Here is a 24,740-nt window from a genome sequence, read left to right on the forward strand (position 1 = left end):
TTCCCACAGTTCAGGGGATCAGAATTCTTGCAACTACTGAAGAGGGAAACTTGCCTTCTACCCAGTGGTTTTCTGAATCTGTTGGCTCATTCATTTAGCAAGCCAGTATTGAGCCCCTACTGTGTGCCTGGACCAGGGACAGCTGCTGGGCCTGCAGAGGTCCCCCCAGGGGACACCCTGGAGACAAATCATGACAATGATAAGTGGCTAATATGCAACAGGAACTGGCACCAGGGGGGCAGAGGGCAGAGTTCAAGGCCACAGCCGAGGATGACCCAGTGAAGTGTTCGCCATTACAGAGCAGACTCAGGTTTCGCCCACACTCTGGTATCCAGGTGTATACGCAGATTCCAAGTGCAGCCGGACGCTTCCCGATGCAACGAATCCATGTCACCCATCACACATCATTATACATAAGGAAGTCCCGAGGACCCTGTAGAAGCAGGTGTTGCAGGGCCCCTGAGCCTGTGCGGTCTGGCCTGATGGAAGGGGCTGGCCCTCCATGCTGAGGCCCAGGAGCATTGAGGGTATTGCAGGGGGCCAGAGTAGACTGAGCGCCGGCCGGCTCACCCAACGTGCCAGTCGTTCAAGCAGTCACTCACTCGTTCATGCAACAAATATTTATGCTGTGCCTATTGTTGCCAGACACAGCTCTGGGGCCAGGGCTGAAAAAGGATAAAACTCACTGCCCTCTGGTGCTGACAGCATATGGCAGCGAATCAGACAACAGATCCGAAGAGCAAAGACTTTTTCTGTGTGCCAGTTCTTGGTGCTCATAGACATTTCACCTTCACCACTGCCCCGTGAGGTGGGCACTATTACTAACCTCGACATACACAAAAGGAAACTGAGACACAGAGAGGTCAAGTATCCTCCCCAAGGTCACTAGCTAGGAAGTAGAGGCACATCGAGGATTGGAACCTGAGTAATAACAGAGATCATGCTCACGATGATTACTCTCTGCCAGAAAATAAATGTCAGTTACATGTTATATTAGGAGATGATAAATTCAGGAGAAAAAAAAAAGAACAGGGAAGCAGGATAGGAAATGCTGGGGTGTATGTGTGGGAGAGCGTGACTTGTATTTTTAATTACAGTGGTCAGGAGAATCCTCAATGTGAAGGAGCACTTGAGCAAAGACTTGAATGAATTGAGGAAGTGAGCTCGGCAAGCTTCTGGTAGAAGAGCAGTCCAAGGATCAGATAGCAAGTGCAAAGGCCCTGAGGCGGAGTGAAAGTTCTGCACCCAATTTCAGTGTGGGGGTAGGGGAGTTCCACACCACCAAGCAGTTTTGACACCAGCTAGGTATCCTACAAGTCAGCTCAATAGCGACAGATCCCACAGGCTAAGGGCTCAGTACTACAAGACTGTCCCCTCCCCCCTGACTTCAAATGCCCATTGCCAATCCAAGTTGTCACTTGTGCTTCTGACCCATCAGCTATAGATCAGAGGTTCCAATGACTCCCTCTTTGGGTTCGATTCGTTTCTTAGAACCTGTCAGAGAAACATTTTACCTACTGGATTGCCAGTTTATGACGAAAGCATCTAACTCATGAACAGCCAGATGAAGAGGTCAAAGGGCAAAGTATGCGGAAAAGGGGCAGAGCTTCCAGACCCTGAGTGCACCACTTTCCCCAGATCTCCACGTGTTTACCCACCCAGACACTCCGAACCCACGCCTTTTGGGAAGCTTCATTACACGGGTATGATAGATTAAATCCTCTGCCACTGGTGACTGAGTCAACCTCCAGCCCCTCTCCCCACCCCTGAGGTCAGGGGGTGGGGCTGAAAGTTCCACCCCTCTAATCACTGTTTGCTTCTCCTGGCAACGAGTCCCCATCCCTAGGTGGGGTCCAAAAGTCACCTCATTAACATAACAAGAGACACCTTTATTGCTCTCATCACAGGAAATTCCAAGGGTTTGAGGAGCTCTGTGCCAGGAGCTGGTCCAAGACCAAATATACATTTCTTATTATAAGTCACAGTATTTCCAGGAGCCTGCCTGGAGTGTGAAGCAGCTGAAGTGGAGGGAAAGGGAACGTAGGATGAGGTGAGACGGGGAGGCAATGGAGTTGGAAGTCATACCTGCAGGGCCCTGGAGGGTGTGCTGAAGACCTGGGATGTTTTCCAGGTGAGATGGGGAGCTGTGGCAGCCATTATGTTTCTGCCAAATATTTCCCTGTCTTCCCCCTTATGGCCACAGAGAGGATTGCCCTTCCTGTCCTTTCTAGGCTATGTGTGGCCATGTGACTTGCTCCATCAACAAAACAGGAGCAGGGGTGATGTGGTCACTTTTAGGCAAAAGCATTGATTGGAGAAATGAGCTCGATTGGGTTAAGCCACCGAGGTTTTGGTGTTGTTTGTTACCTCATAATCTAGCCCAAAGGGACTTACAGAGATTCCAAGAGAGGGTTTTGACTTTTGGCGGGATCATTCTGGAAGCAGCTGGACTAAATAAAGGGAGACACAGCTGGAAGCAGAGAAAGCAGTTAAGAGAGTATTGCTATAATCTAGGTAAAAGATAAAGATGATGGTCTACTGACCCTCAGGAACACTACAGGTAAAGAAAAATGATCAGATTTTAGGTAGTTAAGTTGACTGAACCACTAGGATTTGCTAATGAACTGGATACTGGATGGAAAAGAAAGAAGTCAGCGATGTCCCCAACGTTTTTGGTGTGGGCAACCAGAAGGATGATAAAGCTCTTCACCATCCAAACCACCCCTTCCGTGCAACACACACACACAGACACACAGACACGTTTCAAAAAAAGAACTCTGTTTTTCATTTGGCATATGCCCAAAATTTCACCATTAAACAGTCATTCCTCTTGGATAAGCATTGCCCTTTTCAGGCAGCTTATTCCAAAATGAAAATACCCACCAGAGAGGTTGCTTAATGTGGATTGATTTATTTTAGCAACTTGCAATAACCATCTAGTCCAAGCTCTTATTTCATCTGAAGAAACCGAGGTCCAGAGAAGTAAATGATCTTGCCCAAGGTCATGTAGGAAATTAAAGTCAAGCTGAGATCCAAAGAGAAAGATTTCTGACACCCTGCCTATTGTCCCACCTGGGCAGGGAGCTCCTTCTGTGCTTGGGTCTTGGAGGGGTGCAGGGAGGAGAGCGGGAGTCATGTAAAGGGAGCAGTCCCTCCATTACTATTTTGCATGGACCAATCCTGAGCAGGAATCAGGAGCATCTTCTTTCAAGGCTGCAAATCCTTCCATCATACTAACCTTGACTTTGCTGGTCCTGAACCAAAGAGGAAGGCTGAAAAGAAAATTATTAAGAGACGCTGAAAAAAAAATGCATCCCGTTCAACTTTGTGTGTGAGTGCGTTGGGCACTTACACTTACCAAGCACGGAGCACATTCAAGTCCCTTCTTCCCTCAGTCCTGTTTGGTATTTTCCTGCCCTGCTGGCTTTGTGCCATGCTTCTTGTAAAACATTCTTTGAGCTGCACCCCATGGGTCGGGCACAGCTAAAAACAGTGTCAACACGCCTCTTCATATCCGAGCACACTGTCTCCTAGCACGCTGACTAGAATCATTTGTATTATGCATTTTTTATGTCATGCATTATATTTGCAAAGTGCCTGACTATAATTTTTATTAGATTTTTATTATTAGTCGTACCTTTTAAAACAGCTATTTGAAACCATTAACAGTGAAACCCTTCTCTGACTTTGGCAAATCTTGGACAACGCCATTTTTAGTGACTTTTGTCTTAGACCCACCCTGGGGTCTAGGGAAGCCAAGCCACCTTCTTAGGGAGTTAGTGCCAAGTATCTCCCATGAGTGGCAGAATGGTAAGAGACAGCAAGGAGGTTTAGACCTGAATATCCTCTTCTAAGAATGACCTGAAGAGATTCACAACTTTAGAGGCCAAGTAGCAACTTTCAGAGCCGTTGGGAACCACGGACTCTTGCACTGTTTACCAGGCCCCAGGATTAGAAAAATGTGTAGAAAAAACGAAAAATCATGCTAACTTACTTTTGTTTCTGAAGTTTAAATGAGTATCTGCAATATATAAAAGTGTTGAAAAGTATATCAAAGCCTATAAAAATGTTAACTAAGAGCATTTCCAATGATTTTGCTTTCATTGGAAAGGAAATGTCCCCATAAAAAGGCATAATCTGTGCCTCATTCCTCCGTTGAGAGATCTGCAAATACTACACTTGATGTCCTGGGTAAACCTCCTTTCTTCCAACGCAAACCGATCCGCCTTTCCCTACACACATGCAAGGAGTTTGGAAAGATTGCTAAAGCCACCCTTGGAACAACGGGACTTTGTACACTGCTTCTGGACACATGGCCTGTTTCATATACTAACTGCACTCTAAATGCCATTAATGACAATACCATGTGCACTGTCTTCGGTTTCCACCCCCATTTATACCTTTACTCCACCCTGACAGATCCCAGCTGTTCATACTGAAGAATGGTGGTTGTCTCCTTACAATAAAGATTTCTCTACAACGAAAGATCCCAAACAATGGCCCATTTCTTGGAATCAGCTTAACGACTATTATTGAAGAAAACTCTGCCAGGTACTGTATGTACTCAGATCTGCTGATGCAGAGATGAAAAAAAGCCAAATATCTGATCTCAGAGCGCTCAGTATTTGAAAAGACAAAATTCCAACTCAACAAAAGAATTGTGGTTATCCCTTGAACTTTATTCTGATGGGACCTAGTAGGGAATTCCTAATAGAGAATGGGGATGGCAGTTTTATTCTCTAGGAATTTTAGGGTTTTTTTTTTTTTTTAAGATTTTATTTATTGGGCGCCTGGGTGGCTCAGTTGGTTAAGCGACTGCCTTCGGCTCAGGTCATGATCCTGGAGTCCCGGGATCGAGTCCCGCATCGGGCTCCCTGCTCGACAGGGTGTCTGCTTCTCCCTCTGACCCTCCTCCCTCTCATGCTCTCTGTATCTCATTCTCTCTGTCTCAAATAAATAAATAAAATCTTTAAAAAAAAAAGATTTTATTTATTTATTTGAGAGACAGAGCATGAGCAGGGGGAGGGGCAAAGGGAGAGGGGGAAGCAGACTCCTCGCTGAGCAGGGAGTCCGATGCAGGGCTCGATCCCAGGACCCTGAGATCATGACCTGAGCTGAAGGCAGACGCCTAACTGACTGAGCCACCCAGGCGCCCCTTTTCTTCATTTCTGTAGCTCCTTGGTCAAGGGTCTGATGGCTTCTAGATTCCATCTAGGGATAGGCGTCCTTCAGCAACTGCTGTTCCTCTGTGACAACACAGACTCAGTTCCAACAGGGTCTGAAAAGACCTCCTTGTCCCCTTAATCACACCCATCAGGACTGACAGGATGATATTGGCATTGACACTACACGGCTGAGCTGGGATTATCCGCACCAAAGCACACATCAGATGCAGAGTTTAAACCAGCTCTTCACCCATCCTAGGAACTTGGTAGTGAAGTGGCTCCTTTATTTCATCTCAGGCCAGTGGGATGACGTCAAACATAGGAGCTTTGCTGCTCAGGAGGCTTGTGCAGGCATTTTTCCCCTCACCGCAAAATGTTTTTCTTTTTCAAAAAAATGAACATGTTGCTCCAACTGGCTTGGTATCTGGCTCTGGGTCCAGAACTGGAGGGTAAATGGTGAAGTCAAAATGTGTTTTTGGATTCTGTGGTTTCAAAGCAGTTACTCTTTCCAAACCGGGCTGGGCCCTCTGCAAAACTGTCAAGCTGGTGAAGTCTGCCTCTCCCCCTCCTGTCACCCCTAGCTTGATCTGAGCACAAGGAAATGCATCTGTGGAATCAATAGTGATCCCTCTACCGAGCACTCATCATTGCCGTGAAACATCCAAAGTGCCTTATCCTCATTGTCTTGTTTAAAGCTCCCGAAGTTTCCATAGGCATCCCTGATGGGGATCTTCCTCCTTTGAGGAATCCCATGCTCAGAGAGGTTAAGTCACTAGCCCAAGGTCACAGAGGTGGTAAGTGGCTAGGACAGGCTGGACTCAAACCTTGGATGAAGAAACCATGAAGGTCCCAGGCCCAATCTCTATGCCTATGCAACCTTCTATCAAAAGCCAGCCACGTTTAGGTCAGTGGTCTTTATGCCACATGATGCAAATGCATGCTACTTTATTAAAAAAGACAAAGAAGAAAGTTTCTTGGAAAATATATAACTCAGCCTCAACCAAGGTATTCCCGATCTTCCCATCACATTATAGGAGGCCAGGACTCACTTTCTCCCTGAGCTCGTTGCCGGAGACGTTACCCTTGCAGGCAGCAGGGGGGGGCATACACCTGCTTGGTGGGGCCAGAGGAGCCTTCTGTCAGGAAAATGTCTTCCCCTAATGCACTTCCTTCTTAATTAAAATAACATTTTGAAAGTGAAATTATACAGTGTGTAGAATAAACAGTAGAACAATAGCTGTGATTAATCTGTCAGAGATTGTATAATGTGATGCTAATGGGAAGAAATAAACTCCTGCTGAAGATCAAAGTCATCTCTGCACATGGAGAACTTTTAAAATTAGAATGACGATAAATGAATCTCCATTCCTGGGGGCGGGGGGGAAGCTCTGCAGGCTTGCAGAATGAGGGAGGAAAGACAGCCTGAGGACATTCTACGGTCCAGAGGAGACAAGAGCCTGGAGAAGAAGAGTTCTGGTCTGCAACCTTGCCTCCTACTGTCCTCAAGTGTCCGGCAGCCTCTCTTTCTCTGACCTTGTGATGGGCACCCAAGCCTCCCTCGGTCCGCCCGTGCACTGATGCAATCCATCCAGCTCAGCCCTTGGCAGGGCACATGCAGGGCGTGCATGCATGGGGCGTGTGCACGTGGGGGTGCAGTGGAGGGGGGATACACCCAGGTCTGTGTTGAGCCCCACTAAACAGAATCTCTCCTGTGCCTTATAGGCATGCATCATTTTAATTTACGGGTGTTGGGCTCAATAAGCGAAGGAACTGGAATAATGAACCCAGATCTTTCTGGTTCTAAAAGCCCAGCTTGTTTTGCTTCTCTTGGGGAGAGGTATAAGCTAAGGACAAACTGTGATTACATATGTTTGACCTGCATCCCCAGAAAGGCAAAGAAACAGCTGAAGAGCGCACATGTAAACACGCAGTTAAGCAACAACTGAGAATGGAGCACCTGCTGTGTGCGGGCAGCATTAAGTGCTGGGGGTGCCGTGGCCCCTGCCACCTCTGAGAGAAATTTATTGGGGGAGAGAGAAGGGGAACAATGAAGCAGACAGGCCTTTATAATCCAGTGTGGATACTGTGGGGCCCTGGTCAGAGGGGGGCGATGGGGCCACCAAGGAGGACCCTACCCCAGAGGTGAGTTGTCAGGCTGCCTCCAAAGTCACACCGGTGTTGAGACCTCAGTGAAGAAGGAGGGTCAGGTTAGTGAAGGGAACGCAGAACAGGGAAAATGTCCCAAGAGGGGAAAGAGCGTGAGTGAAGGCCTAGAGACAGAAGAGCCCAATCCATGGAAATTGATACAACTTGCCTATGACCAAATGAGAAATGACCTCAGCTCCATCCGTCCCCCACCAAGACCCTGTGTCCCCACAAGTATCTCCTTCTCTCAACCTGCAAGTTCAGCTCTTCCCTTTTTGAATGAGCTCTGCCACCCACTGAAAGGCAGGTGTCCCCAAAAGAGCCATGGATTTCCATGCATCTCAGGCCCGGACCCATGAGGATCCCAACCCACTTCATGAGAGGTGCCATGTGCCTCACACCTGCTCCACCTGCAGCCTGCAGCTCCATGCTGAGGAAGCACACCTCTAGTACCTGAAAGGGGTCCCAGCGCCTCCCTGCTGGCCTTAGCAGGATGACAGCCCGGGAGAGTGGTGCTCAAGGAACCCCACGGCTTCTTGACCCCATGGCCAAGGGTTGCAGTAGAATTCAGCCTTCCAGCACACCTGAGTGGTATCGTCGTCTTCTTAGCTTCTACCATGCCGGCAAAAAAATGATTTTAGAGACCCAAGACTGGGTTCTTTAAGAATTTTCCCAAATATCCCTCAATAAGGTGCAGTGCTGGGGGCTTCGGCTTGATCGGCCAACAGAGTAGGTTATTCACTAGCTGTGTGACCTAAGGCAGGTTATTCAAGCTGTCTGAGCTTCAACTTATTCGGTCATATAAAATGCATTTATTGAGGACCTACTCTACTCCAGGTGTTATGATGGGTACTAGGAATTGAGAGCTGGCAGGATTTTATAGTTTAGTGGGGATAGTAGGCCCACTCTTGGGCCTGTCCCTAAAGTGGGGGGTGCAGTGCTACTGAAACAGATAGGAGAGAACCAGAGATTGCTGGAAGAAGTGGCCTATTTCCCTGGGCCCTGGCCTCTGGGGGATGCCCCACAGCTGGCCTGGGACCAACATGGTGGAAGAATGAGTAAGGCATCAATGAGGAGGGAAGTCGTCAGGGAGACTGAGATAATGCTGCTGGTTCCCTTCAGCCTGAATGCGGTGTGCAGAGATTGCTAGCCCTAACACCTTTCCTGACCTTCAGAATTTCATGTTGCACATATGGCCCTGACTGTTCCACAGGTCCCACAGAATCCTAAACGGAAGACCTCTGTGTCCCGGCCCTCCCACAGCCTCCCCCTTCAGGCACCCAATCTCCATGGTTGGCAGTTGGCACCACTGGGTCAGGCAAATTGGGAACCCAGGGTGCATGCAAGAGACCTCTTCCTCTGCCTTGTCCCACCATGCACCGTTCTCCATATCCTGACGGATTTCCCCCCTGAATTTATTTTGAATGTGTCTCCTCTCTCTGCTCACCTCCCAGGGCCACACTCAGGCTGCCATCCTTATTGTTCACTTGGATCAAACTTCAATCCTAGGAGACTGGGAGAGCAAACTGGGGGGAGAGGATGAAAGGCTCCAGGGCACGAGGCTGAGGACGTAGCATAAAGTATGGGCGCCCTTGCTCATTCCCTCCCATCCCACAATTGTGATACATGCTCGTATCACAAGTCCTGTAAGCACTTGGAGGCTTTCTCTGGATGCAGGAGGGTGTTCAAGGAGCCCCGGAGGCAGAGAGTAGCGACGGAAGATTATTCTCCCCTCCCCTGGAATCACCTTCAACCATTTTTGAATGGGAATTGGTGGATCAATACCCCAACTCCCTCGTTTTTTACCAGAGATGACTCAGAGGAATGGTCACTCTGCCTGGACCCCAAATTGTTCTCCCTGCACTCGACCCCACCCTCCATAATCTAGGCCTCCTTCACCCATGACTACTCTGGCTCCATACCCTGCCGTGTCATGCTCATTGATTCTGAACTGGCTGTAGCTTCCTGAATGCACTGTGCTCTTTATCACACTTACATGCCTTAGTTCAAGCTGTTCCCTCTGTCTGAAATGATGCCCTGCCCTGCCCTGGTCCCTGGCTCTTTCTCATGCTTCAAAGCTCAGCTCAGACAATACCTCCTTTACAAAGATGTATTAAGCATTTGCTCTGTACAGTACAGAATGCTACAGAAGTATCTGGAAAGGGCACCCAGTCTTTCCCTAGGGGACCAGAGAAAGCACCCCATCAGAAGTGTCATCCAAGATTCTAAGAGATGAGTCTCAGAGGAAGAGGAATGGGTCAGATGAAGAAGGAGGTGGGGGGCTGACAGTTTCTGAGGCCCTGGAAATGGCATAAAGGACCCAGACGTTCCAGAGCAGCTTGTTAAATGAACTAAAAAAAACAAAACTGACCAAGGATGGAGTGATAGCAAAGAGAAGAACGTAGCAAGATGGGAGGATGAGGAGGCATGAGGTTGCAGGATGACCTAGGGCTTCGTGTCATTTTTAGGACTATGGAATTGATGCTCAAACAATGAGACAAGAATGAAGAGTCCCTGAAGCTCCAAGCTGGTCAAATGCTGCATCCCCTGAGCTTCCATATCTTCTCTGGGATAGGTCTTATCAGTGTCTGTGCCTGCTTCCCCAGTGGATAGTACATTCACATATGGCAGGAAGCATTTCTTAATCTTTGTTTCCTTGTACCTAACACAGATCCTGCCCCAGAATGGGATTGTAATGAATGCATTCAGTTGGACCATGGAGGGGCCAGCGAGCCACCCACGATGCAGCAGAGCCCACCTACCCCAGACTCCTCCACGGGAGCAGGCTCCTCCCTGCCTCAGCACCACAGAATCCTCATTGTCAACACCACACCACATGACACGAAAGTGCAGCTGAGATGCTCTGCGGGCAGAATTTGACCATGAGGGGTCCCAGACCCAGGGACATCTCTGGGGTGGCCAAGCAGGAATGGCCCACACCAGTAGTGAGGGGCTACGTGGGGAGGATCCGGATGAAGACTCGGGGGCAGCACAGGGCTGGGGGGGCCTAGGAGGAGCACTGAGGGCTTGCCCCGCTGACAACCGCGGAGGTGTCCTAAGACAGCACCAATGAAGACCTGAGCTTGCTGTCCACGTGGTGGCCGTGGGGTCATTGGAGGCCCTGTGGGGACAGAAAGCAGTCAGACGTTGGAGGCGCTTAGTTGTTTGGGTCAGGAGAGCAGAGCACAGACTCCAATCCGCTGCGAGTCTTGTTCTGCTCACTTTGCACTAAGGAGATCGTCGTCCGCATCATCACTGCCGGTCTAGCTGTCTCACCCCACTTTCCAAACCAAGCTCACCAAGATCACAATTTTCTCTTGACGAGCCTGGCATATCATGTACGTTAGATAAATATTTATCAGATGGATGGAGTCACTTACTGGAATTTAAGTGCCATGTGGCTAGAGGCTCTTTTGTTCACTTGCTGAATGTCCAGCACCGAGAACAGGACTGGCATCCAGCAGGTGCTCAGAAGTGAGTTACTTGATATATCTAGTTATATAATTATAAGGAATTAGAGTTACCATGGCTCCAAGAGGATAGATCATTCTCCCAAGGTCCTAGGACCTTAGAGAGTAGATGGGATAGATGAGCTAAATCTCCCAGGTTCCGAGCTGCTGGCTCTCCTGGGCTGCAGTGCCCCTGCTGGAGAAGAGCCGAACTACCCTGAGCCCAGCTAGATTCTCTGACCTGCTCCAGTGATAACACCTGGGGGGCTCTGGCAGCTAAGCTGAGACCAAGGACTTTGGATGCGGACGCAGAGGGTTGGAGGTGGGATGCATGGGCCTTGCCAGTGCCTGGGCGGGTGGCCTAAAACAAGAACCTAGGTAGCACTTGGCAAACAGGAATGCTCAAAATGTTAGTGACCGAAGGAGCAAGGGCGAGAGGTCAGAGCTGGGGCTGGGTGCAGAATCATAACATGAGGAGGACCGAGAGCAGGGAAGAATATAAAGCCCCATGCATTCCAAGGGCAGACGGAGAAATCAGAGAGGACAACAGTAAGCCAGGACAGCCCATTCCCAGACGCCTTGAGAGGAAGCGTTAGGTGCAGGAAGTCATCAGGGGAGGAGACAGAGGACGGACACTGAACTGGGCTGAATGGAGGAGGAGCATGGAGTTAAACAGCAAGAGCTTGCTCCCATCTCTACGTGGCCAGTCCACTGCCTATGAGGAACTGAGGATGAGCAAGAGACTTACCTCCTATTCTTCAGCCTCCTTATTCACAAACAGATGATACCTACTCATTGAGCCCAGAAGATGCCCTGCCCGGGGCGAGAAACACATCACGCACTCAAGAAACACCGCGATTATTATGTTGGTGATGGTGCTGTTATTGCAACTGGTGACCTTTAAGGAGAAAACAGCACTTCAGTCCTGGGAAGGGGAGGGGAGGGGAAGAAGATGGGAACCAGACTGCAGGAAGTTAAAGGGAGCCAAAGAAACGGTGGGTGTAGATCACTTTGCTGAGGAATTTGATAGTGGAAGGAAGTTGAGAAATCCAGTGGTTGGGCAGCAGGAGGGCAGGCAGTTTCTTTGAGAGAGAAGAGGCAAGTGAATGTTCATAAGTACCCTGTAGAGATGCAGAAACTGAAGATCCCAGAGACACCAGGGGCAGGGCCCCCCAGAGCATGCAGGGATGCCCCCCAAGAGAAGAGGGAGCCCCTGACTGTTGTCTGCACCCTGGCCTGCCTTTGCTCGCACACCAGCCTACCCACTAGGGCGGGGGGCAGAGGTCCCTCCCTCAGCCTCTTTCAGAGAGGGTGGTAGAAAGCCAGAGCCAAGTTCTGGCCCTGACCCTGGCCATTTGTACTGGGGGGAGCCCTCGTCCTCCCGGGGCCCCAGGAGGCAGCAGGGGTGATCATCTCTGGTTCCACGGCCATGTCATCTCAGTAAGCATCATAAAACGTTTTCTCTCCTGAAGTTTTTCTCCGCTCTGATTAGAAGGAAGGAAAAAAGAAAAAAAAACCTGACTTGGAGCTGGAGCTACCTACCACTTCCCCCAGCAACTGGGACAGTATTTCTGTTCCCCACTTATTGTGAGCAGATCTGGCGGTTCCATCACTGCTGGCAGATCGCTGCCGAGCCTCCTGGTGTTTTAAATAGCATGTGCACTTTGTCCTGGCTTCTGTAATGGAGCAAGGGAGAGGCAGGAGCTTTGTGCTCAGCTGAGTGTTGCTGTGGATGAGGCACTCGATGGCTGCAGGCTTCCCGAAGCCTCAGAAATAACAATTGCTTCACACGCCACAATCTGTCCTCCGAGGCAGCAAATGCATCAGCTGCTGGTTATTTTGATACCCTAGATAAAAAGCTCTTTCGAGAAAATCTAGTACGGAAAAACATTCTTATCCTCTGCTTGTCTGCATCGTTCCTTCCGCCCGCTGTCCCCTCAGCTGTTTGGCATTCCTATAAAGTCCTTGTCTCAGTGACCCAGGAGAAAGACATTTCATTGGGGGCTCTTCCTGCAAGTGGAAGAGGTAAGAGAAGACACACCTGGCCGTGGCTTCTGGGCCAAGGCCGGCCTGATCGGCAACCTGCCAGAAACCACTACAGTGTGAACGTGTTGTCTGACAGCCACAGATGGCTCTGGCCACAGTTGGAGTCAGCGAGCATTTACTGAGCACCTACTGTGTGCCAGGACCTGTGTGAGGACCTGGGCAGACTGGGATAAACACGGGTAGGGCCTAATAATCCAGCACCCACAAGAGGACGAGCTCTCTGATCGGGGACCATAGCCATCTCACAGCGCCTGGCCCACAGTAGGTGCTCAATAAGTAATCTTCCAGAGTGTTTGTTTATTTGTTTATCATTTACATGTTCTTATTTACTTGAGATCCTTAAAGTTCAGGGACAGAAACGGAGCTAGTCAGGGATGGAAAGAGCTCTTATTAAACCAACATGGGCCATCAGAACATAATCAACAATTTGGGGGGTGGGGCATCTAGGCTTATATTCTGCTTACATCATTTTAAATTTCCCTCTCACACACCACATGAAAGAGAACCACAAATGCCCCAAATCCTTTTGTCCTTCTGGGTGACGCCACAAGTTTGCGTACAAAAGCTCTGTGTTCAACAACCAAATTCTCTGTTATTCTAAAATTTTCAACTTCATCCCTAAATTCTCAGGCAGCTATTAGGTAAGACTTAGGGCTGGTGCTTTCAGACAAGTTTCTACATAACACGATTGATGAATGAATTTGTCCTATTGTTTGCAGATTCCTTTGTTTATTTGATGATGCTAAATTTCCTCATGCATCACCCGGACTTGGATGCTACCCTTGCAGAAAGGCCATTTATGTTGTCCCCCAGTTGTTAGCCCCCACCCCCGAAGTGTGTTCAGCCCCCAGTGTGTCTGTGAACAACTCAGAAGCGGAAGAGCCTCTGCTGGGAAATAACGAGGTCATCCCAAAGCTAAGGCTGACTTTTAATTCTGGGGCTTTCTTCCTACCTCATCCTTCTTAGTATGCATCAATGGAGTGAACTTAGGTATCAGGGCAAAGGTGCAAACAGAAGGGAAGAGGAGCTCAGGCCAATATGTCTCAAGGGGGTCGGAAGTGCCTAAGCAGAGCCTGACTTTGCTCAAGTGACTTGTACTGGGGGTAAAGGGCCACTCTTGGACTGATAACAGGAAGTCCACCTCTGTGTCTCCCTAAATCCCAGTACCTGAAGGTGACCTTCGCCTGAATTGTGCAGGCATGGTTCCATCATAAAGGGGGTCTCTGCCTCTCTCTGTCTCTCTCCCCACATCTGTTCCTCCTTGTGGCATCAGAAACAGGGTAGGGGGTTCAGCATACAATGTATTGAAGGAAGACGTGAAGACATCTGAAGCACTCCACCCCTGAGGGAGTTGGGGTGTGAATTTTCAAAGACCTATGGATCCCCCAGAACATTACAATCAATGGTGAAAAATCTGCCTTGCTAGTTTGGGGCTGGGGTGGGAAAGGGCAGGCTGGGGATCCAGAGGAGCTCCCCTGTCAGGCTCTGAATCCAGGAACCCAAGAAGTCTTGGAAAGACCGCCCAGAGATCCAGCTTCACTTGAAGTCTGCACTGTGAAGATAAAAAGGAATTTATTTAGGGCCTAAGGCAGGGCACCAGGCTCTTTCTGCCCAGATCAGTTTAGAGACAAAACTCTTGCAAAACTGAAGAAAGCTGCAGACCCTCTACCCTCTACCCAGAAAAATGCAAAATCGAACACAGACATACAAATGCGCCTATAATTTCAGAGGGGTCTGCGACCCCAGCAAGGAAGCTTCTGGAACCCAGGCCCTTAAGTTAAAGCCCTGAGTCTAGGTCCTGCCGCCTTAAGTACTCTAGCCCTTATCCCCACACCAACTCGCTCCTGCCCAGGGGCCTTTTAGCTGGTTCTGGTTCTCAGAGCCGCCTTCCCCTGAATTGGAGGAGCCCCGGCACCTGCATCTCGCCAAGCTCCCCTGGGTGCTCTTTTCTCCCGGGGCGATGGGTGGCGTCCCAGGCCGAAAGCTCTCTAGGCTCTTCTCTCTCGCTGCTAGGAGCAGACGCAGCCAAAGCCTTGGGCACCGAGCGTGACGTCGGGCGGACCCCCGGAGCTCTGGCTGCAGGCAACGCGCGAGGCAACGGTGGGGAGGTGCGGGGAGCTCCGGACAACTCCGCCCACAACGGCCTGCCCGCCCAACGGCGTCCGGAGCCCGCACCCCCGCCTGGTGCCCCAGAAAATCCCCGTCCAGGCTTTGCCCGCGCGGCCCCTCCGACCCCCGTGCGTTTCCCTTTGACATCTGGAGGTTTGAACCCTTCCCCGGCTGTGTCGAGCCAGCCCTCCCGGGAGCGATCGACCTCTAGTACCCAGGACCCCCTACAGCCGGGCACCTCCGCCCACCAGAGCAGGTGCGGGGCCCGGGCTGGGGAGGGTTGCAGTGGGGGGAAGGATTTGGAGTGAGTGACTCAGGAGTCCGGGAGGAGGGGCTAAGAATTCAAGAAGCTTGTGTTAGAGCAGCTCGGCGCTCCTGCACAGCAGAGAGCGCTGGGAGCCGGAGGGGAGCGCAGCGGTGAGTCAGGCTGCCCCGAGCCGAGCCCCGAGAGGGGCGCAGCGCGGGCAGGCGCGCGGGCTAGCGCGGCTGGGCGCCCTGGGGGAGAGTGCACGGATCCAGGTCTGGCGAGACCTCCGGGCACCCCCGGGGCTCCCGCGGGCTGAGGTGCAGCCGTGAGAGGAGCGTCCCGAACGGGTGCGGGAGCGCGGGAGCCTGGGCAGGCGGGCGAGTCGAGGGGAGCAGCGCGCTCTCTCTCTTTGGTCGCGGAGTTCCCGGTCTCCCGATGGCCCGAAGTGCGGGGAGGCAACCCTGGAGCCTGCAGTAGCCGTACGGCGATGCCAGGGACTGCTAGTTCGAGGGCTGGAAGGGGACAGCGCGCAAGTGAGGGAGGGCGAAAGAGCTTAGGGAGAGGGATGCGCGGGCTGCGGGCGCTCCGGGGCGGAGCAATGGTGGTCTGCACCGCGGAGGGCCAGTGCGCAGCGCGCCCGGGCTCGTGTGCGCGCCGAGTCCGGAAAGTGCTACGCCGCCCCCAGGTAAGGGGACGAACCCGGCAGGGCGCGCTGGAAGTGGTGCAGGGAACGGAGTAAGCGTCTTCGGGCTCCTCTGAGCGTTGCTGGAGGGCTTGGAGACCCGAGTGAAGGCCCCGGACTCGACGCGTCCGGGGACCTCCAAGGAGCCGCGCTGGACCGAGGTCGCCAAGGCTCAGTCCTGCTACCCTGGGTCACACGCCTCAACTCCAGCGGTCTGCTGCCAGGTGTAGGAGAGGCTGGCGTGGAGGGGTGGGGCGGGCAGCGCCTTGGGTCCAGGGAGGGGAGGCAGAGAAGAGGACCCAGGAATCAGGAAGCGGCATCTTTGAGCCAACATAAACAAGTGGCTTAGCTCTGTTTGATTACAACTCTCCTTCTCTCAAAAAAAAAAAAAAAAAAATCTCTGAGATTCTCGTGGAAGGTGTTTTCTGCTTGAACTTTCTCTTCCCTTGTGACTTGAGAGATTAAAAAAGATCTTGCTTGCTAGGCTGGTTTTTCCAAGTTGTTCCAGGTTGGAAGTTGTAACAGTTTGAAGGATAATTTATGGGTGTTCCATGCATTAAAGTGTATTACAGCAAAGCCTTTTGGGTGCTGTGGGTATTAAGGAAAACTTAGTGCACGTTCCCAGCTGGAAACCAAAATAGTGCTCTCCTGGGTATCTCTGCCCCATCTGTCATCCGAAGCCAATGGGAATCCTGGAGAAAAGGCACTTGATTAATTGTCCTGGCTCCATCGTCTGGGCACACCTGTTGCTAGTGCCAGCCCTCTCCTCCCGTACACGTGCATGGCCAGATGCATTCTGCAAATTCAGACACAGTGGGGGAAGGCCCACCAGTGACATCTTTGCGGGGTCTTCAGCCTCTTGAAGCTGTCAGTTCAGCTGCTGGAGGGGAATACTTGCCCCTCCGAGCAGAGCAGAAAGGGCAGCCGCACTTGGGTCCCTCTTGCGCAGTGTTTACAGGTTTGTTTTTTGGTTTTGTTTGTTTGTTTGTTTGCTGAATGTCTGAAACTTTCTCCCTCTGCAGAGGAAAGGCTGCATTAGAGCTGGATGGGTGCCTTTTGTGGGTCTTATTCTGGAATAAGTCATATGTCAGCCTGGGCAACCCAAATGTCAGTCCGCGATGGGCAGTGGTCCCAGAGGTTCAGAGGGGACTGCCGGACTGGGCTTCGATGGTGGGGAGGAGTGGTCTGGGGGCTGGGACAGGCACTGCCCACCTTGACTCACAGTAGAAGTGCGAGTTCCTCCTACTTGGGTCTTGGAGGGGGTGGGGTTAAGGTCACATGCTGCCAAACCCCTCCTCCTTTTCCCAACATTTTTATGCAGGTGAAAAAAAGGGCAGCCTTGAAGGGGAAAATGTTAGGAGGCACCACAAATGGGAAACCAGGTCTCTGGGGCATGGGGATCCGTGTCCTGATGGAACTGTAGGAGCACCTGGGAGGATTTATAACCAGGTGCTAGTGCCACGCCTTCCCTGGGCAGCCATCTTACCCTAAAGCAGCCCAGGCCTGCCAGTAAATCGGGAAAACTGGGTCCATTCAGGACAGCCATCCTAGTCTTGGTGACTCTTTCGGTCCCCTCAGCCTTTCTCAAGAGAATGAGGTTCTTGCCTCCTCCTATTGCCCACCCCCCATCTCCCCCCAGCTAGGGGCCCAGAGGGAGGCTTGGCTTGACACTCTTCTTCCATGGAGAAAATTGTGCCGTGGCCGGGAAGGGGGCCCCAGCTGCCGACATCAGCAGGGAGGGTAGGGCATGGCAGGGCAGGGCTGGAGCCTGAGGGAAGTTTCTCATCATTACCGAGATTAAATTGATGAGAAAATCTCACCTCTTCACTTTGAAACAAGTGCTGAGCACTACGGCAGCACCTTCACTGAATGCCCTGTTGCAACGGCAGCTGCATTGGAGCTGCTGAGAAATTACAAGGAGACGGGCCACTGCTCTTCTCCACTGTGCCTGGAGCAGGGGCGAGGCCCAGGCCCCCAAGCAGACATCAGTGCAAGACAAGGGACCAGAGCCCCAGCCATTTATCTTCTCCCAGGAAGAACTTGGAGGGACTTCGGGGTCCTGAGCAGGCTTTGGAGACCTTTGCTGGTGGCAAATATGGAAGGTTTGCTGAGGATTCACTTAAAATCTCTGGGTATCTCTGAGCAAACCACCCCTGTTCCCAGAGTGTTTCTCTTTCTTTGAGCGGCACCACTGACCTTGCAAACCATCAGCTAAACCGTCAGCTCTCAGGCTTAGCCCGTCTTGAGAAATCAACTCTGTGATGGACCAGTTTCACAGAACAGCATATGGTGGCATCAGGCAAATAAATGTAGATGGAAGACGCTTCCCCAACCCATTCCTAGGGAACTTGCTTCTTGACAGTGGGCAAGAGGTTCACATCCTGACTCCAAAGAGCAGTAACACCGGGATGACCCTGAGGCAGGAATGCAGCTGGAGAAACCCGGGCAATGGCCTTTCGGTTGGGTGTGCGTGAGGATGGAATTGTCCATCCTTGGAGCCAAGGAGGATAGACCTTCAGCCACAGTGATTGGCTAAGACAAGAATAATGACCAGAATAATAACATACAATAAAGAAGAGTTTCTCTTGCTTCCTAATGTTTTCATTATTCTTCTTTTGGCTGCTTACATGTTTTTGAGGAGCCTCTATAGACCACTGGCTTCAGACAATGCCATAGTAGGAATTGGATTGAAACATTGAGATGATCTCTTGACCTTTTTCTGCTGTACTTTGGGCAAATGTTCCATGGTAGTTTCCTGAGTTGAGAGACAGGAGAGAGAAAAAAAATCTTCGTGACCTTGAGCAAGTCACTGAGCAACTTGTCAGGCTTTACTTTTCCAATTGTATTGAATTAATAGTGTTTCCCAATGGAGCTGTTGGCATTTGGGGACAATTCTTGGTTAAGTGTGACCTACTTAAATAATGCAGGAAGTTTAATACCCCTACTTTGCCTACTAAGTGCCAGAAGGCATGGTGACAACCAAAAGTGCACCCCCTGCCCCCCATACATGGCTAAATACCTATTAAAAGGATAATACTCTTCTCAGTCAAAACCTCCTTTGGAAATTACCAATAAGGGCCTTTCTTCTAGGCCCTACTGTCAGGGCATCAATTATTTCATCATTGAAATGGGGCTTCAGATCCACGACTGTCAGGCTCCAGGAAGCCATTGGCAGAAACCTCAGTGCTGTGGTCCCACCAGACATCCCTCTTTGCCTTTTGTCAGTGGAGCGTGACTACAAATGACCCATATCAAAAGAAAATCAGAAAGAGTTGGGGGGAGGGACAGGTGGTATTACAGCATAGCAGCTTTCCTTCTCTGCCATATGCTCTTAAAAACACAGGCAGACTGCTTGCCCGGGGTGTCCACAGCCCTGGGAGGGAATCCTTCCCTCCTTTGCCAAATGGATCACACTCTGGCACCGGGAGGTCCCTTCCCTGAGTGAGAGAATGAGGAAGCAGAACTCTCTCCAGCACTGCCAGCACTTAAATCAACATGGGGACATGTTGATATCAAATTAATACAACTGTGCCCAAGCTGTGAGAATAAATGGGAATCAAAAATGGGACATTTGATTGAAAAAAAGTCAGCGAGCAGGGCTATGAGGGAGAGATGGTTCTTGTGGCACTGGATTTATTCTCAAGGAGAACAGTTCACGTTATCCTTAACCCTGCCCCAGGCTCTCACCGTAGGACAAAATATGGAAGCAGCTGATTATTCCTAGTGCCAAGGGCCAAGATGAATGCTGTCTTTGGAGGGTATTGTAGAAACACCTGTCCACTGCGCACGCCCAAAGTAGCAGGAGAGAGAAAACCGCTGAAGCCGGAGGGCTGGCAGAGTTCAGAGTTGATTCCTAATGAGGGGGGGAGAAAAGGACACAGGAGACTTAAGGAGATACCCTAATGAGGCTCAGTATGGTCTGGTGACGCAATCTGTCAGGTGGGACTAGCAACAGTGCTTTTTAAATTGCCCAAGAGTTGGGCCAACCTCCTTCACGTGCGGAGAGGCTTTTCATTCGTGGTAGTATTAGTCAGAGGCAGACAGTCGGGGTTTCTCTGAGAAGTGACCACGAGGCTAAGCAGACGGAGACGTGTTGGCACCGCCTGTGGTGGCTTCTGCAGGTGGGGAGCCCGCAAGTGCAAGGACCTGGCTCCCAAGTCAGCAGGAGTGAAAACAGCCCCAGCTTCACACAGAAGCGTCCAGGGCAGTTACAATCCATGACTACTGGACTCGTTTCCTGATAACCACAAAGTATTTGCTCTTTGGTACAGATGGGCTGATTTTCCCATCCTGTTTCCTTTGGCTGTTCCTTCAAGTAGCCAGGGTTGGTGACATTACCATGTGTCTGCATTCTGCACGCTGTTCCTAAGTGAGCCCGAGGAGGACCGACCGTCTGGTAGAAGCCATGAGAGCTCAGCCTGGGCTGGGGGCCGAGGGAGGTCCTGTGTCACCTCCTCATCACTGTGGATCTGAGACACGGTTGAAGTGACTCACATTCCAGTCTGGTGAATTGCCGTCCCGTGTTTGGCCCCGAGCACATCTGGCTGGGAGACACTGGGCCACCATCTGTCGCATCCTTGTCAAGAACCAGATGTGGACTCCCTGAGGTGTGTGGGAGATGCCAGGAAAGGCAGGGTCCCCTTTGGACAGTGATTTTGAAGTTGGAGCCGTGCTGGGCTCTCACTGCCTAACAGATACTGGACTAGGTGACTGAGGAGAAGGGGGTGACCACCCAGCAGGAGGGCATCTGTCGTATGGGTTCCTCTTCTGTGAAACAGGAGCAGTTTTTTCCATCGGGCTGTCGTACGTGGTGAGGGGGACACACACCAGCGCAGTCCTGGCACACGGGGTGCCCTCCGTGAGTTTCCCTTCCTCGTCTTCTCCCTCAGTCTGGGGAGGTCCTCCCTTCATGCTTTTCCACTTCAGATCCCACGATCTCATCTTTGCACTTTTTATATCTCTGCGTGTATAAAACGTCACCACATCGGGAGAAGAAATCTTTTTGGTAGCATTGAAGGCTTCTCTAGGAATTTACCCACCTATATTTGGACCTTCTGTAATTAACATTCTCATTTTGATAGAATTTTAGCCAAACGCTTCATTTCTGAATGATCTTTGCCTCATAATACCCGGGTAAAAAAAGACGCGCGGAGAGTCTCCTGTGATTTTCTTCCAGCGGCAAACTTCTCCTGAGACTTTTACTTCAGCGATGTTAGGCAGTGCTCTCTAAATAAGGCATTTCTTGAGAATGGTCATTTGTAACTGGCAGCTTTAAGAGTGTTTTGGTTCCTTACCCCACATACCAACGCCTCCTCGTCCAACCACTTGTGTCTTTAGGATTTTATGTATCTTACCAAGTTTTCCAGAGAAGAAAGAAGGAGGAATCGGATTCTCTATGATGGCAGAGCAATTTGCTCCCCGTGCCCAGGGTCTATGGCTGAGCAGCTACTGCTAAACCACATATAACCTGCGGTTAAGGGGGGGACAGTCCCCACCCCACTGGGGGAGGTAGGTCCCCCGGATATCAGGCCACCGGATTGATTTTCCTTTGCCCAAATTAGCGTCTATATTAATGTGCTAGCCAGGGGACTGGGCACTGGGGTGAGGGGAGTGGTTCATGATAAATATAAGTCATGATCCCACCCAAGGAGATTGCTCAGGAGTCAAAATTAAAATGACTTTTCAGGCTTACCGGATAGCGTAAGTGGGGTAAGTCCAGAGGCCGGTGGGGACCACAGTAAACTACAGAGAGCGTGCCCCATCGACAGGCTGTCTGTCGCTCTGCAGGATGACGGGCCCAGTGTGGCCAGATCTTCCAATTTTTCAAGAAAAATCAAAACTTGGAGCCTGCCTGTGTAGTTTCTTCACTTTCAAAACATTCGTGCAGACCAAATAGAACCTGTCTGCAGGCTTGTTTATCTTCTAGTTTAGATTTAACACACTTGGGGCAGTGGAGAGCAGCATCAGTGGGGGACAAGTGGAAGAAGCACTAATGTGGCACCTGCAAGAGCCGCAGGAAGGGAGAGGTCTGAATGATGTGGTGCACTCCAGGGAGGCTTCCTGGAGGTGGCGTGTCCTGCAGGCGGGCAGGGTTGGTTAGAAGACACCCTGGCACAAAATCAGACAGCACTCGCTTCAGATCCATGCTCCGCCTCTTCTTGGTTCTATGACTGCTTTCCTTAATCCCTGTATGCCTCAGTTTCCTCATCTGTAAAAAGGAATCCTAATGCCGATCGCAGAGGGCAGTCGTGAGGTGAGAGAAGGGAATGCTGGAAAGCCCAAACCTAGCCCAGAACCTGCAATGCAGCGAGTGTCCCGGAAGCCTGAGCTCTGCTCCTAATGCTGAGGGGTGGGGGGTGGGCCAGCCCAGGGGGCCTTCAGAATGCAGGGCCACAAGCATGAAGGAGAGGGGTCCCTCGCTGAGCTCTGTGGACGGTTGCTTTTCAAGGACTTGGATCTCAGTTGCTTTTTCTGCCCCAGGAAAGGGACAGAAGGTGTCGGTTATCTTTCTCCCCTCCTGCCCTCCTCCTCCTTCTCCCCAAGGCCTGTGGCCATGTGCCCACTTGTTCTCTGTCAGGAGACAGAGCCTCCCACCCTTTTAAAAACCTGACCCGGGCCACAGCAGAAAAACACAACTCTACTCAGGAAGAAGGAAAAGTACTCCGGGAGGCTGTATAGACACGCACGGCAAATATTCAAGGAATTCTTAGGAATTAAAAAAAAAAAAATTCGTAAATCTGGATTTTTGCATGAGGCTATCACAGGAACATGTTTTCTCAATTAGTGTGCACATTGCTTGGAGTGAAGTCACCGAGTCCACGGCTCGTCGGGGCTGACTCGTGCTGAGCCATCTGATCTGGACTTCACTTTCCATGACCTAAATCTGATTCAACCAACCCTGTCACTGTCCCTAGCTGTCGAAACAGAATTGTCCCCGAAATCCTAAACCAGGGTGGAGACATGCACACTCCCCTAAAAAGCAGTCTAATTTCAGATCCTAGGTGTACTCACGAAAAACTGAGATAGGCAACACTACTCTTGATGGTGGGTGGATGGATTCCCCATGACACCTTGCGTGTTTCTTTTCCTTTGGCATTATTGTGAGATGGTGAGCATGCATTGCCCCATGAGAACAGATGAGTCCTTTAGGTTCTAAAAGCAGAGAAAAGAGTTTCTTTTGCAAGCATGCATCAACTGCTTTTAAAATATTGTATTTGTTGGTGCCTGAGATCAGCGGTTATGTTTTCTGGATGGTTTCCTGGACTGACTCTTTTCCAAGCAAACGGCTTTGTCAGATATTTGTAATTTCTGAAATATTTGATTAATGATGACCCCTCCACCAGAGGGATGGTCCAGAGTACATAATTAGCAGCATGCCTCAGAAGCAAAGATGCTGCCCTGCATGCAGCAAGATCAAGCAGGAAGTTGAAAAACATTTCAAATCAACTGCCATAGAGTAGAGAAAAGGAAAATGTTTTTCAAAGTACAGATTGAGACCCATTCGGGGGATGTGAAACCAATTTAGTGGTATGACACTCTCTCTCTCTCTCTCTCTCTCTCTTTCTCAATGCAAGAGAGTAGAATAAAATTTTTAAAAGCCAGAATTCATCACACGTAGCAAAGGGAAATTATTCACAAAACTTTTGTTTTAGTTGTATGTATGTTTACCCACACTCATATGTGCAAACTGGATCGTGATGGAAAATGAATTTTTTCACCATGAGTCATCGAGAAAGCTACTGGTTATAGACAACAGCGTGGTTTAGGAAATGGCGTGGCTACAAAGCCAGACAAACTTGGTGTTCAGTCCCAGCTCTGCGATTCCCACGTGTGTGATTTGGGTGACCCAAGTTCGCACAGATTCCAGCCTCATAGGGCCATTGTGTAGATTGAATGACAGAGATGTATGAGGTGCCTGCCACCAAAGGGGCCCTCGTAAGTGAGAGCTGCTATTAGCATCTGTCTTCTCCTTCCTCCTCCACCTCCTCCTCTTCCTCCTTCTTTATCACTCCTCAACCTCATCAGAGCTGACTTCCCTAAATGTGATTATCCCTGAGTTTTGCTGTTTCTCTGGCAAACCGAGCAAAGAGACAGCAACAATCATCTCCTGCCTTTGTTCCCACCTTCTGTATCACCTTTCTCCCATTTCATGCTTCCAGAGCCATCTTCCTGTGATTCTGTTCCCCACTCGGGACCGTGACACCATTGTCCGAGGGGCACAAGGCATCCTTCTCTGTCACCAGGAACTGTCAGAGGGGTATCACCACCTTGCCTGGCCATGCGATCAGGATAAATGTTTTGGTCCTAGTGTGGGTGCAGTGACTCTGGAAGGAGCTTCTGTTCCCACAAATCACATCCTTCCCCTTTCGTATATTTTTATAAGGGCAGCAGAGCTAAGATGCCATTAAAATGTTGACATTGTCAAAATTCTAAAGAAGTTCCTGCCCAGAGCAGAGAGCCTAACATTTTCTCATGAGCGAGGCTCCAGGCTGCCCCGGTGCAGGGGGCAGGGGGGTAACTTTCTCTCCTGGTATAAACAGCTTAAAGCCTCCTCGTGTGGACACTGGAGCGGCCACCTTCAGGCAAACCAAACCCTAATCCTAACTCCAGCCCTCACCCCGGACCACAATCTGCCACTGACCCTAGACCTTCCCTTCCCAGCGGAGGATAAGTGAGTGACCCATGCCAAGATTCTAGGTTGGGGCCACAAAGGTGACATGTCCCAATTTTCTTGAGAGCCTAGCTAATGCAGCCCCTGAGGACAGATCAGTGATGACAAACTGCCTGCCTCTTTGTTCACGTGGAATTGTCGCCTTCCCCCCTCATCTGTGTTTCTCCATGCTCCCCTGGGGCTCATTCCAACTCTCTCCTCGTAAAATGCCCTTCCACTGGGCCCC

The 24,740-nt window shown here is 50.5% G+C and overlaps 1 protein-coding gene across 2 annotated transcripts in view; it reads left to right on the plus strand.

Annotated features, from left to right (window-relative positions):
- Window positions 1–15,145: 15,145 nt before the first annotated feature.
- The window catches only part of NGF (nerve growth factor), a 54,416-nt gene continuing 44,821 nt past the window's right edge, over window positions 15,146–24,740 (plus strand). The window contains exon 1 of one of the 2 annotated variants that reach the window (XM_064588588.1): window positions 15,146–15,170. The gene's annotated coding sequence lies outside the window, so the exon portion shown is untranslated. Of the gene's footprint in view, window positions 15,171–15,243; window positions 15,332–24,740 lie in introns of those variants that run through there. The other variant, XM_045896880.3, reaches the window with a different exon arrangement.

Source organism: Mirounga angustirostris, unplaced genomic scaffold, assembly GCF_029215605.1.
Source record: "Mirounga angustirostris isolate CCGP_5_RB_7025 unplaced genomic scaffold, mMirAng1.0.hap1 SCAF_4, whole genome shotgun sequence".
Taxonomy (NCBI): domain Eukaryota; kingdom Metazoa; phylum Chordata; class Mammalia; order Carnivora; family Phocidae; genus Mirounga; species Mirounga angustirostris.